Here is a 13919-nt window from a genome sequence, read left to right on the forward strand (position 1 = left end):
TCAGCCAGGCAACTCAGCACTGGCAGCCCTTTTAACCATCCTGCCTGTGGCTTTATTTCATCTCACTTGTGAAGTGGCATCAATGTTGATAGCTATTTAAATCTCCAGAATAGTCTTTGGTTAGGTGCTTATACATTTTTTCTGGGGAGGGGGGGTGGTAACGGTAAAAATGAGGTAGAGAATTGTGCACCATGATTATGTTTAGCCAGATAATCATCACTTCCTAAGTAGCACTGTTAGGTGATCACATACCACATACCACATATTCTGAAGTCCACAGCCCAAACAGTTTGACTTCCTTTCCTGGTCCCATTCAGTTACCTTCAGGGTTCGCTTTTTTTTCTTTTCTATCTCATCTACCTTTTTTTTTCTCCTCTTCATTATCCTTCCCTGTCTTCTCATCCTTAATCACTTCCCCCTAAATCTGACACACATATGCATTAAATAAAAAAACAATAAATTAAAGCTTTTAAAATTTGTTTGGAAGAAATACGTTAAATATAGTGACATTCCCTGTTCTCCATTTTTAACCATGTTAATGTAAATATCAGTTAAAAAAACCCCAAAAAATTGAATTGCTAAGTCTGTTGAATGTAATTGACTTTTTTCCCACCAGTGGGTCAGTCAGTGACTTAACCAAAAAAAAAAAAAGAGGGCTTTTCCTTGAAAGAAAATTATTCAGATAAAAGTTCTTTAAAGGACATCTTATCAACCAGATATCAGCAGTTTGGCAAGTTCATCTACTAAGAACTTGCCAAAACCAGGAATATAAACAAAATGAATCTAGATTCCTATGTACTAAAAATTTTGCCCTTTATGCATGAAAGAGTTCCTCCCAGCCCCACTCAGATCTTATTTCTATTTTTTAATTTATTTTTAAAATTTTTATTAGAATATAGTTGATTTACAATGTTGTGTTAGTAATGTACAATGTGTACAGCAAAATGAATCAGTTATACATATATCCATTCTCTTCCAGATTCTCTTCTCATATAGGTTATTACAGAGTATTGAGTAGAGTTCCCTGTGCTCTACAGTAGGTCCTCATTAGTTACCTATTTTATATATAGTAGTGTGTGTATATGTCAATACCAATCTCCCAAATTATCCCTCCCTGCCTTCCCCCCTGGTAACCATAAGTTTGTTTTCTACATCAGACCTTACTTCTTGCTTTATATACACTTCTAACATGTTTGGCTATGTGATTTCCAAGGCCCCTGAAGATTAGAAGCATCACATTAGAAACGGATGAGAAATTATGTCAGGTAAACATATTGAATGCATTACAATGTCACAGCTGTTATCATTATTGCAAAATAGTTGGGGGAATCCAGGGTAAACTTTAAAAAATAAAAACCTAAAATAATGACAATAATATTATTATTTGTGTTAACACATTTGTTTTTTTAAAGTCTTTATTGAATTTGTTACAATATTGCTTCTGTCTTATGTTTGGTTTTTTGTCCCCAAGGCATGTGGGATCTCAGCTCCCCAACCAGCAGATCAAAACCAACTCCCCCTGCACTGGAAGGCAAAGTCTTTTCCACTGGACTACCAGGGAAGTCCTTAACACATTTAATAGTATGAAGTATAGTATCAACTCAGACGTTTATTACAAGTGATGGAAAACCAATTTAATCATACCTAAAAACAAAAGAGAATTTTCTTCAAGGAGAGCTGGACCCCTCAAAATCAAAACAGGAATTGAGCCACCAGCCACCTTGGACCAGGAAGGAATGCATCCAAGCCTTAGGAACCATCCTCACTCCGGACACCATCACGACTCTCCTTTTTCTGTTGGTTCTTTTCTGTGTGTTGACTTTTTTCATCTATTTCACTGTAGACAGGCTTTCTCCACATTGTTGAAAACACAATCATTAATACTTTTTGACGATTACGTTTTAAAGCTTCAATCCTCTTGTAGAAACTAATTTGAATCCGTTCCAAGTTCAGAAATTCTGAGAAATGGGTTCTGCTTCTGAATAAAATGTAGACTGTGACAGGTCAACATTCTGAAAGTAACAACTAGAAAGGCTGAAATACTGTGGGAGCAAGAAGAATTAGACAAACTAAAATCCCAGAGAAGGAAATGTATTTCCTTGAGGAGCTGATGATTGCTGCCTGTTTTATTTCCTTGAGGCATTTGCTGGTTCTGGACACAGGTTGTGGATTAAACTTGGTCCAGGCAGAGGGATTCTACTGGGAAAAGAGAAGCTAAGCTTTTGAGAGTCATTAGGACCAGTGTGACAATTTTGAATCTAGAAGCGCCCCAAATGCATGGCCAGTTTTCTTTGTGGACATTTGCTATGTGTTGCAGCAGAATAGGAGACCAAGGAAGTGGGTAGGAAAATTCTAACAGGCAAATTGAAATCCCCCAGTTTTGGAGTGCTTAGAAGAAAAATTCTCTCTAGGGAGAAGGAGCCCTACATTAAACATAGACTGAAGATGCAGAGAGACAGAGACCTTCCAGGCTCTCAATCAAAAGGCCAGGATGGCAAAGCCCAGAGAAGAGGATACATCACAGACGGGCTGAGTCTAGTTGCAAATCAGCCTGGACACAGCTTGATGTCTGACTGGTCAATGTAGTCAGTTCTACATGCATTCTGCCTAACGTAGGAAAGGGTGAATGCTCTCTGGGCAAAATCATATCATTTGGGGCCTCTAGAGTCCATTTATATATGATATCTGATTGCAATTTTAAAATGATACATTCACAGAGGTAATAAAAATGTGACAAGTAATAATAACTAGAAAATCAAGACAGCAGAAATAAATCTATACACAATCCAGATACTAGAGTTAGCAGGAAAGGACTTTAAAATAACTGTCATAAGAGGGTGTGGAGAAAAGGAAACCCCCTTACATTGTTGGTGGGAATGTAAATTGGCGCAACCACTATGAAAACAGTATGGGGCTTCCTCAAAAAACTAAAAATAGAGTTGCCATATGATCCAGCAATCCCACTCCTGGGCATATATCCAGACAAAACTATAATTCAAAAAGATACACGCACCCCAATGTTCATAGCAGCACTATTTACAATAGTCAAGACATGGAAACAACTTAAATGTCCACCAACAGACGAATGGATAAAAAAGATGTGGTACATATATACAATGTACCACTACTCAGTCACAAAAAAGAACAAAATAATGCCATTTGCAGCAACATGGATGGACTTAGAGATTATCATACTAAGTGAAGAAAGAAAGAGAAAGAAAAAAACCATGTGATATCACTTATATGTGGAATCTAAAACATGACACAAATGAACTTATCTATGGAACAGAAACAGACTCACAGACATAGAGAACAGACTTGCGGTTGCCAAGGGGGAAGAGGGGTGGGAGAGGGATGGAGTGGGAGGTTGGGATGAGCAGATGCAAACTATTATCTATAGAATGGATAAACAACAAGGTCCTACTGTATAGCACAGGGAACTATATTTAATATCCTGTGAAAAAACATAGTGGAAAAGAATATGAAAAAGTATATACATATATGTATAACTGAACTACTTTTCTGTTCAGCAGAAATTAACACAACATTGTAAATCAATGATATTTCAATAAATAAATTAAAAATAAAATAAGTGTCATAGAGTGTATGAGACAAAGAAGACGTCACATAATTTCTCAGTTTTGGTAAATGTTCAATGATTATGTTAGATGTTAACATAAGGGAAACTGGGTGAGGGGATGTAGGTGTTCAATGTAATATTTTTACAACTCTTTTATAATTCTGAAGTTATTTCCAAAAAATTTTTAAGTTTTTACCTACGAGAGGGCTGAAAGCTTTAGGATAATGGATCAGGGGTAAGCACAAGACTTCTTAATGAATACGTTTTGTGTACTTATGATTTTTTTTTTTTGTGGTATGCGGGCCTCTCACTGTTGTGGCCTCTCCCGTTGTGGAGCACAGGCTCCGGACGCGCAGACTCAGAGGCCATGGCTCACGGGCCCAGCTGCTCCGCGGCACGTGGGATCTTCCCAGACCGGGGCACAAACCCGTGTCCCCTGCATCGGCAGGCGGACTCTCAACCACTGTGCCACCCGTGAAGCCCTGTAATTATGATTTTTGAACCATGTGTAAGTATGAACCATTAAGAAATAAATTTAATATTTTAAAATAAATACAAATAAGAGGAAAGATTTTTTTAAGGAATTTATTCTTTAGCTACTCTTTAGATTTTGTCTGAAGATGTATATACAAGGTTGTTCATGTGACATATGATGCAATAATATACACTATTAGAAGGAAGAGATAGATAGATAGATATCATGAATAAAGTAAAATAAATTAAAAGGATTTATGTAGAGGTTATTGCAGAAAGTATTCAGTCCTTAGGATCTCATATTCTAATTTAATATCAAAATGAAGTTTCCATTGCTACTGCTTATAAAGTACACAATTACATCACCAGCTTTGCCAGCAATAATTTAGAGAAAATGTAAATGCTTTGCCTTAATCAGACTCCTAGTAAATGTTCAATGAATGAATCAGTGTTGCCTTTCTCTACCTCTCCTATACAGACCTCAGATGGCCTTTGCCAGCAGAAAGGAAATAGGATGGAGCATGGTTTCATGGCAGCCTCTCCATAGACTGAAATATACTTTGAGTACATAAAGTAATGAATAGAAAGAAAATTGATTAGAGGGGCATAATGATCATAAAAACCTTTTCATGTGTTTTTTCCCTAAAATTGTATTTCCATGTTTAACTGAGAATCCAATTGTAAGTACAGGGTTTGGGTCTGCCGATTTGCAATTATTTAATTATACAGAATAATTAAATATTTTCTCTTATTTGCATGTGCCATTGCATGCCAATTGCACACTACTGTGTACCTAAAGGTCAGGTTTTTAAATTTGACCATATTTGCTAGTGAGGTGACAGAGGTACTAACATGATTGTGCTCCTGGTATCTCTTCTGTGATAAGAGGCAGCTGCTCTATGGCCATGCCATCCAGCAGGCAATGGTTTCTTTATATTTTTTGTTATTATTCTTCATATCTCAATTTACATGAATTTAAAATCAATTTGGCTGCCAAAAATTGAACTGGGACACATATTCCTTTTTTATGCAGTTACTCCATGTGCTTAGGGGAAACACAATAGTCATAAGAAAAGCTAAGTCATATTTTCTTTAATGCCAGGTAGCTTACAGCCATGATTTGCTTCATGGATTTGCCAAGGCCCAAATTAACTTTGCTCTCCTCATCAAGGCTGAGGATAAAGCTGGGTTTTATCAGCTCTTCATACAAGTTTTCCAGATTCCTTCTGTGGATTTATAAAGGCTGATTTCTGACATCAGCATTATGGAAACAGCTAAACAATTTTTTTTTATCAGTACTTCCTACATAATAAAGGTTATTTGATTGGATCAGTCCCTCTGAAATGTTCTTTTTCTCAATTTTGAATGGGAAATTCTAGATTAAAGTGTTGATTTCTCTTACTGGAAAATTTTACTTTCCTATCAAATTTGTGTTCTATACTCAATTTCTTATTCTTATTAGACTATACTTTCATCACGTCTCGGTCTCTTTGTGTCCCAATGGAAGGACATTTTTTCCTGGATGTTTTTGCAGGGTGTTTTTGTTATTGTTGTAGTAGTATTTGCCTTTGTGTGCAAGTGTGTGTATTAAATTTTTTGTTTCACTGAATAAGGACTTACAGATTAAGAATTCCTTAGTACCTCAAATCTCTTATGCAAACTTCTTTTTGAAGGGATGTTTCATTGAGCTTATGTTAAGTTTAAGCTATTGAGTTTAAAACAGAATACCTGAATGAATTTTCATTTCATTTGAAATATTTGGGGGAGAACAATGTGTTATTATTTTTGTACCTAGTTTCAGTGCTTAATAAGTTTCAGGGTCTCTGCTGCCACACAGCCACCTGAAGGCTGAAGAATCACTCCTTCATACAACTAAAACTCTTTCACAGCATGCTTTTTGGAAAACTCTGATTTTGTATCCCCATCTAGTAGTTATTTTTCAAACATCATGGATGTTAGACATTTCAATGTTCCTTGTCAAAAGTCTCAGGTTCATTCACAGGAGCAAATGGCTTCAACTAGTCAGAAAAGGCCGTCATGCTAGAGCAGGGTTTTGGGGGCCCACTGCTGCACTGTGGAAAGATCTGAGCTGAGAGGTCTGAGTAGCTGTGGTAGGAAAGAAGACCTCGCTAAGTGGGCTTAGAGGAGAACTACCAACCAATGTGGAAGTGTACTACATTTCATCCAATCTAAGAAGTCATCAATGGTAAAAAAGAACCTTTATTTTATGTATCACTAAAAAAAAGAAAAATGCCACCAATTAAATTCACAGGGCTTCCTTATTATTTAGAATTTTATGTTACCCCATTGAAAGAGATCTCTAGACATGTGGAAATTTAGATTTTTAACTTACATGTCACTTTTTTGCATACATAAAAAATGAACTTAATTGGTTGAGGCATACTCATGAATTTATATTAAGAATGTCAGTCTTCTGAATCACTCTCAACATGCCATCAATTTTCATATCTTCTCACACATCATCATCTGTGTCACCCAGAGCATAAGTAATACAACATTTTTATGAGAGTATCGCACTGTTATCTCTGCTATTTTTCTCCAACGCAATATTCTGCTAGCTTTTTTTCAAGATGTGTAAAAACAAGTAGTGAGTGACAACCACATCACGACCCTCCCCAGTAATTATACAATACAAACTATTTCAGAGATTCTCAAATATGGAAAAAAATGTTCTTCTTAGACTTGATAAAACACAGTAAATTCAATATGTTTGACAGCTTGCATGACTATACTGGTCTGATGATTATCAGCCTTTCCTGTATATTCATTATAATAGGTATTTACATAGTCTGTTTTGTGTGAGAAAATCAAAATATTTCTCAACTATTAATAGCACATCTTCTAATTATAAATATTTAAAGCCTATAAGTGATATTATGTCCAACTCAGAAGTTTGACAAAAATTAAAAATTTCATTATTTATCTGCCAAGAGCTAGAATGAATATTACAAATCAAGAGAAGTTAGGTATAATTTGTGAATTAACTTTGTGAGTCTAACTTTGGTAATCTGAATTTCCATGAGTAAACTGGGAAAAATCCAAATTGAATACAATTTTTAAAACTATGATGAGAAAAATATACTGTCCATCTAAAAACTAACAAAATAGCACAGAGAAAGATTTTTTAAAAGGAAAAGGAAATTTGAGAATTGCTAGATACATCCAAAAAGATGTGTAAGAGCATGTAACTAAGGGAGATCAATGGAAGTGATTGTTTAATGTGAAGCCAGAGTTCCAAGAGACTTTTAAATGAGATAAGAATGCAAGAAAGCCTTAAAATATCAATACGCAAGTCCATTCTAGAATTAATTAAGAAAAAGCAGTAATGCCACAGAATACTGAATCAGTAATAGAAAGCACAGCATTAAGAATATCTTAGAATATAGGGAAAGAGAAGCAAGAGATGAAAAGGAAAGAAATATGAGAGAGATCTATGGGGATTCTGGAGAAAGAAACCAGAAGACATGCAACAATCAATGATACAAATGAAGAAAACTTTACTGCACTGAAGAAAATGTTTACTCACTGAAAAGTCTACTTACTGAAAGCACTTAGAAATTGTAGGCCAAATAATGAGAAAAGACATACATATAAATATAGCCCATCATGTTTGTTTGTTTTACTTCCAGGATATACTATTTTTTTAAATCCTGAAAGAACTGATGCAGAGAAAAATAAAACAGATTACCTTCAACAAGGGGATCAGTACGGGATGTTTCTTTCATCAGTACTTCATCACCTTCCGGTGATGATGAAATGTCTGCAGAGTTCTGAGAGAATAAATTTTGCAAAAACAGATTTCTATATCCAGCCAAATTGCTTTTCAGTATTGCTATATTGACAGATGAATGGACAAAGAAGATGTGGTACATATATACAATGAAATATTACTCAGCCATAAAAAGGAACGAAATTGGGTCATTTGTAGAGATGTGGATGGACCTAGAGTCTCACACAGAGTGAAGTAAGTCAGAAAGAGAAAAACAAATATCGTATATTAACACATATATGTGGGATCTAGAAAAATGGTACAGATGAACCTATTTGCAGGGCAGGAATAGAGATGCAGACATAGAGAATGGATGTGTCGACACAGAGTGGGAGGGGAGGGTGGGGTGAACTGGGAGATTAGGCTTGACATAAATACACTCCCAGGTGTAAAATAGATAGCTAGTGGGAACTGCAGTATAGCACAGGGAGTTCAGCTCAGTCCTCTGTGATGACCTAGATGGGTGGGATGGGACGGGCAGAGGGAGGTCCAAGAGGGAGGGGATGTATGTGTACATAGAGCTGATTCACTTCATTGTACAGCAGCAACTAACACAACATTGTAAAGCAATTTTACTCCAGTAAAAAAAAAAAAAAAAGGAACATGAAGACAGACTTAGATATGCAAGAAATTATATACTTAAAAAAAATCAAAGCTATATTTACTGAAAAGTTTGGAATGTTATGTACCAAAATGTTAACCATTGATATTCTTTGGGTAGAAGGATTACAAATGATTTTCACTTCCCTATTCTCTTTTGAATTGTTATTTGTATTTGAAATTAAGTATGAATTGCTATTATTTCCAAAAATAAAACTAATTTTATTCTTAGAAGATATTCATTAAGCACCTTATAGCAATATAGAAATTATATTGCTACACCATCCTAACCCTCAGAATTTAATATTATGTAATATGCATATTATGCACAAGTGAAACAAATTAGTTCAATTTTAACAGGTATTGAAATTACACGCTATCTCTTAAAAATAAAATTTACCCAAGGTTGGGGCTTCCCTGGTGGTGCAGTGATTGAGAGTCTGCCTGCCGATGCAGGGGACACGGATTCGTGCCCCGGTCCGGGAAGATCCCACATGCCGCGGAGCATCTGGGCCCCGTGAGCCATGGCCGCTGAGCCTGCGCATCCGGAGCCTGTGCTCCGCAATGGGAGAGGTGACAATAGTGAGAGGCCCGTGTACTGCAAAAAAAAAAAAAAAAAAAAAAATTTTACCCAAGGTAAAATCTGCATGTGAAACATAACTAAAACCCTTTTTAAGTAAAGAGAGCTTATGTATAGATTATGTGCAAGTACCTGATTTGTAAACATATGTGCATGTATTGCTTTGTGATACTTTTAAAAATTATATTTAGTAATTGTAACTTATCACTGATATATTACAACCCAGAAAATTTGCAGCCTAGAATATGTTTCCAGAAAGAATGGACTGATTTAAACACTACAAAATTTCACTGTAATTTCATGTTCATATTGACTACAAATTTGAGAAAAATGTTTTACATCTCACATTAAAGGTGAATGAGTGTCAGGAATATGATGTCAGCTTATCATGAATTTCTAATTTTCTAAATACTGTATTCAAAATCATAACAACATTTTATCTGTATTTGAATGCCATATCTCAATAAAAATATTTTATATCTGTTCAGTCTCAGATCATTTTTATATAAAGCCTTTTCCTCCAGGGAGCACTTAATAGGTTCTTGACAATTTACTGTTTTTATAAAGTAGCTTAAACACCAGCAAAACTTCATTAATAGTCAAATGTTAATATTTACTAACAAAATAGAGCAGAAATTCTAACACTCTATGGCTGTATAAGGATAGGGGTCATGATTGTCCACATGGATTCAGAACCAAGTAGGATGCTGGGATCGCAGTAGGAAATTCAGTAAATATTTGTATCATGAAACAATAATAGCTATTCCAAAATGGAGCCGGGGTATAAAGTTTATAATTGCTAGTATGGAGATCTTTATGAAGGTGTTTTAAAATTTAATATTTCTCATCTATCATTACAAAAATAACTAAATTATCTTTTCTTTATCAGACTGATTAGGAGCTTTGAATCAGAAATTAAACTGATTAGTAAGAAGAAAGATAGAGTTTTACTCATGTTGAGTATTTCCTATAAAATGGGCACTTATGTTAGTTTCTTGTTACTGCTCTGCTTAATTCCTGCCACTTAGTGGCTTTAAGCATTACAAATTTATACTTTTATGATGTTGGAGGTCAGAAGTCCAAAATGGATCTCATGGACTAAAATCCAGGTGTGGGCAGGATTGTATTCCTTCTGGAGGCTTTAGAGCAGTGGTCCCCAACCTTTCTGGCACCAGGGACGGGTTTCGTGGAAGACAATTTTTCCGTGGACCAGAGGGTCAGGGATGGTTTCGGGTTGATTCAGGCACATTACACTTCCTTGATAAAGTAAGTAAATTTTAATGATAATTTGACAAGTTATCTAGTAAGTAAAATGTTTTTCTGAGCTTTATGAGCCGCTCTAGCAAATTAAATCCAAGGAGGGAGTCATGGGAACCTCCATAGCTTTTCAGTCAGAAGCACAGGTAACAACTCGAACCTGTGACTGGCATCTGAGTGGGTCTTGTAGCACAGAGCCCTTCCCCTGGGGGATCCCACACTCTCTCCAGGTGGATAGTGTCCGAACTGAGATGAACTTGTGGGACACTGAGCTGGTGTCACAGAGATGCTTGGTGTAGGAAAAAACCCACACATTCAGTGACCAGAAGTGAAGTAACGCTGTTAGCATAGTGTGAGAGGAAAGGAGAAACACAGAAAAGTTTTTCCCTTTAAACAGACCTAAAAGAATGCCATTCTAACCTGCGTCTGTGTTTATGCCTAAGCCTGTCACTAGAGAGTGTGGCCTAGAGTGGAGAACTGTTTACACAGTATGGGGTATGGTCTTCAAATGTGACCCTACAGCAAACATTCAACAAGTTTGAAAGGACTTGATAATCTCAAAAACATTCACATCTCAGATTCTCAGGTGAAATGTTTTTTCATAGTTCTCTCTGCATCCCAAGGACAGATTCCAATTACACTTTAATTTTGATGTTGTAAGTTGTCATCCTAGCATGTATTCTGATATACTCCCAAAGTTTATACCTCTAAATTGTTTTCCAATAACCTATAAGAATAACTCTTCTCACTCTGTGGACCTCTTTAGGCCTTATCCTTCTCACCCGCCCATCCAAAACCCAACACACACAACTACGAAAATTACTATTGTGAAGAAATTATTCTTCTATTAAGATGAATTTTATAGTCTCTTTATTTTCAAATATTTTATTAAGCAAAAGGTTATCTTGATTGGTAATGAGGCTGATTCTCTTAGATGACATATATAACCACAAATTTAATAAGTCAATTACATATTTGGTATAGTAATACAAAAAAAATTTATCTTAAAGAAAATAAGGGACTTCAACAATAGCAAATAAATTATTATAAGATTAGGCCTAGACCATACAAAAAATATGTATGTATGTTTGGATATATATATATATATATATATATATATATATACATATATATACATATATATGTGTGTGTGTGTGTGTGTGTGTGTGTAACAAAGCAAAAAAAAAATCACTAATGTTTGGAAAAAGATCCAGCACATTAACTGCTTTGTGAGCTTGAAATACATTATAATAAATACACCTAAATTTATTGGCAATGACATTTTCAACATAGACTAGAGTGGGGGAAAAATCAACCAGACTTAGTCATGCCTTCTTTGACAGGAAGAGTTGTGAAAACACATTTTATATAATCAGTTCATATATGTTCTTTCTTTTTTCCTTGGCACAGAGGAGAAAATCACTAATTAGTACTACCATACTTTCCTGGGAGACTTATGCTGAGGTCAATGATTAATTACATTTGAGAACAAATGGCCAAACACTTCAATGCTTTCATTTGTATCAAAGAGTGAATATTGAAAAGACTGTGAATCAATGTCCATTTTCAAACTACTAAATATCCAGGAAAGAATGCTATGTGAAAGAGGTGACTAAAGCTATTGATTCCTCTCAAAACCGCAATGAATTAGGCTACAATAGAGAAGACAATAGAATGTATATAATGCTAACAGCTAATTTTATTCAGATGAGAAATTGATAATGCCCAGTGAAACTCCATACCTCAGATAATTGCTCTGAGATTCCCTCGTATCAACTACAGCTCTGTTTTTTGGGCATGTCAATTACACTCTTGGATATAAATGCATTGACTTGCACATTATTTACCACAAGGATTCTGAAATACCTAAAAACTTTAAAGGAATATTTAGGATCTTAGTGGTCCCCAAGAATTTGCTTCTCTCTCTCTCAAAGCTGCTCTGTTTGGGAGTACACAAAGAACGCCTAGCGTGCTTGATGTAAAGAGTGATCATTTATTTCTCAAAGTCACTTATGTCTCTTATGTCTTGTTTATTAAAACTGAGACCTGACACAGCTGCCTACCCCACACCCACCCACATTTAAATGCTCAAACTACCAACACGACACATCCAGCTTACAGATTGTGATTGGATTTGAAAAGTAGCATCGGCAATCGGAAGGGGGTGGAAGGATCAACCTGCTCTGTAGGAGAGCATTTTACCATCGACGTTACTGAGAATTGCTGGTGCGTAGTAATCTTGAAAAACACTTTGACTTTTTGTCTGACTTATTACTGTTTCTGTAGTCTCTGCAGATCCTGCAGCCCATGATCGCCTGTGTCCTGGGTAGACTCCTCTCATTGTTTCACTCTTACCCTCTGCTTCATCTGATGCATTTCTTTTTTTTTCTTCTTTTTTAAAAATTTATTATTTGTAGTAGCAGTAGTAGTAGTAGTAATAGTTAATAGCTGCCATTGTTGTCCGTGCAGCTAAAACCAGACCTGGGCTAAGGAGATGTGATATAAAGCACCGTTTATCAAAAAGGACTCTGATTTGGCAATATTCACCATGCCTTACAGCTTTATAGTGTTTTCGTACATATATTGGGTTGGCCAAAAAGTTCATTCAGTTTTTCCGTAACATCTTATGGAAAACTGGAATGAATTTTTTGGCCAGCCCAACACATACATTTAATTCTCACGATAATACTACAGCATTGGTATTTTTATTATTATCATTATCATCATTCCTGTTTTAGACATTAGGACTGCTTGCCCTAAATCAACACAACTAACAGTCTGCAGAGCAAAGACTTAAACCCATGTGCAGTGCTCTTTCTTACATTATTTGTTATTTCTTCTTTAAAAGGAAAACATATAATCATAATACATCCACCCTTGCTTGATACTTCCAACATCTATATGCATACTGTCTGCATACTCAAAAAAACTGATGATTGTAAGGCTATGTCAATTTCTGGGCATTAACTGTAATAATAAAAATAGAGGCAGATAAAATATTCATGAGCATAGAAACTTCAACCATGACTAAACTTCACCTGATTTGAATCGCCATGGTTCTTACAGCCCTCTGAGGAGCAACTTGGTAGCCAGCCTCCAAGACAGGCCTCCAAGATTTTTGTGTTCTGGTATTTAATGCTCCCTTCCCTAACTGAGCAGGCTGATCTGTTTAACAGATAGAAATGGCAGAGGGTGACTTCTGAGGCTCAGTCATTGCTCGTGCTCTTAGACTACTTACTCTATAGCCTGTCACATACCATGCGGTGAGGATGCTCATGCAACCCTATAGATAAATTCTCATGGCAAGGAACTGAGGCCTCTGGCCAATAACTAGCACTCACTTGACGGGAATATGAGTGAACCAGCTTGGAAACGAAGCCCTCCGGGCCCAGTCAAGCCTTCAGGCCACTGCAGCTTCATGAGGGATCAAAACCAGAACCGCCGAGCGAAGCCACTCCTGGATTCTGACACACAGAAACTGTGTGGGATAATCAATACTTGTTATTCTTTTACGCTGCTAAGTTTTGAGGAAATTTGTAATGCAACAATGAATAACTAAATCAGGGAAGAATCTGGAAATACTAGTTCTTCACTGGTTTTTATTACTTTAAGAATACCCAACTGTGCTGCATTCTTAG

This window comes from Mesoplodon densirostris, chromosome 12 (assembly GCF_025265405.1).
Source record: "Mesoplodon densirostris isolate mMesDen1 chromosome 12, mMesDen1 primary haplotype, whole genome shotgun sequence".
In the NCBI taxonomy this organism is placed as follows: domain Eukaryota; kingdom Metazoa; phylum Chordata; class Mammalia; order Artiodactyla; family Ziphiidae; genus Mesoplodon; species Mesoplodon densirostris.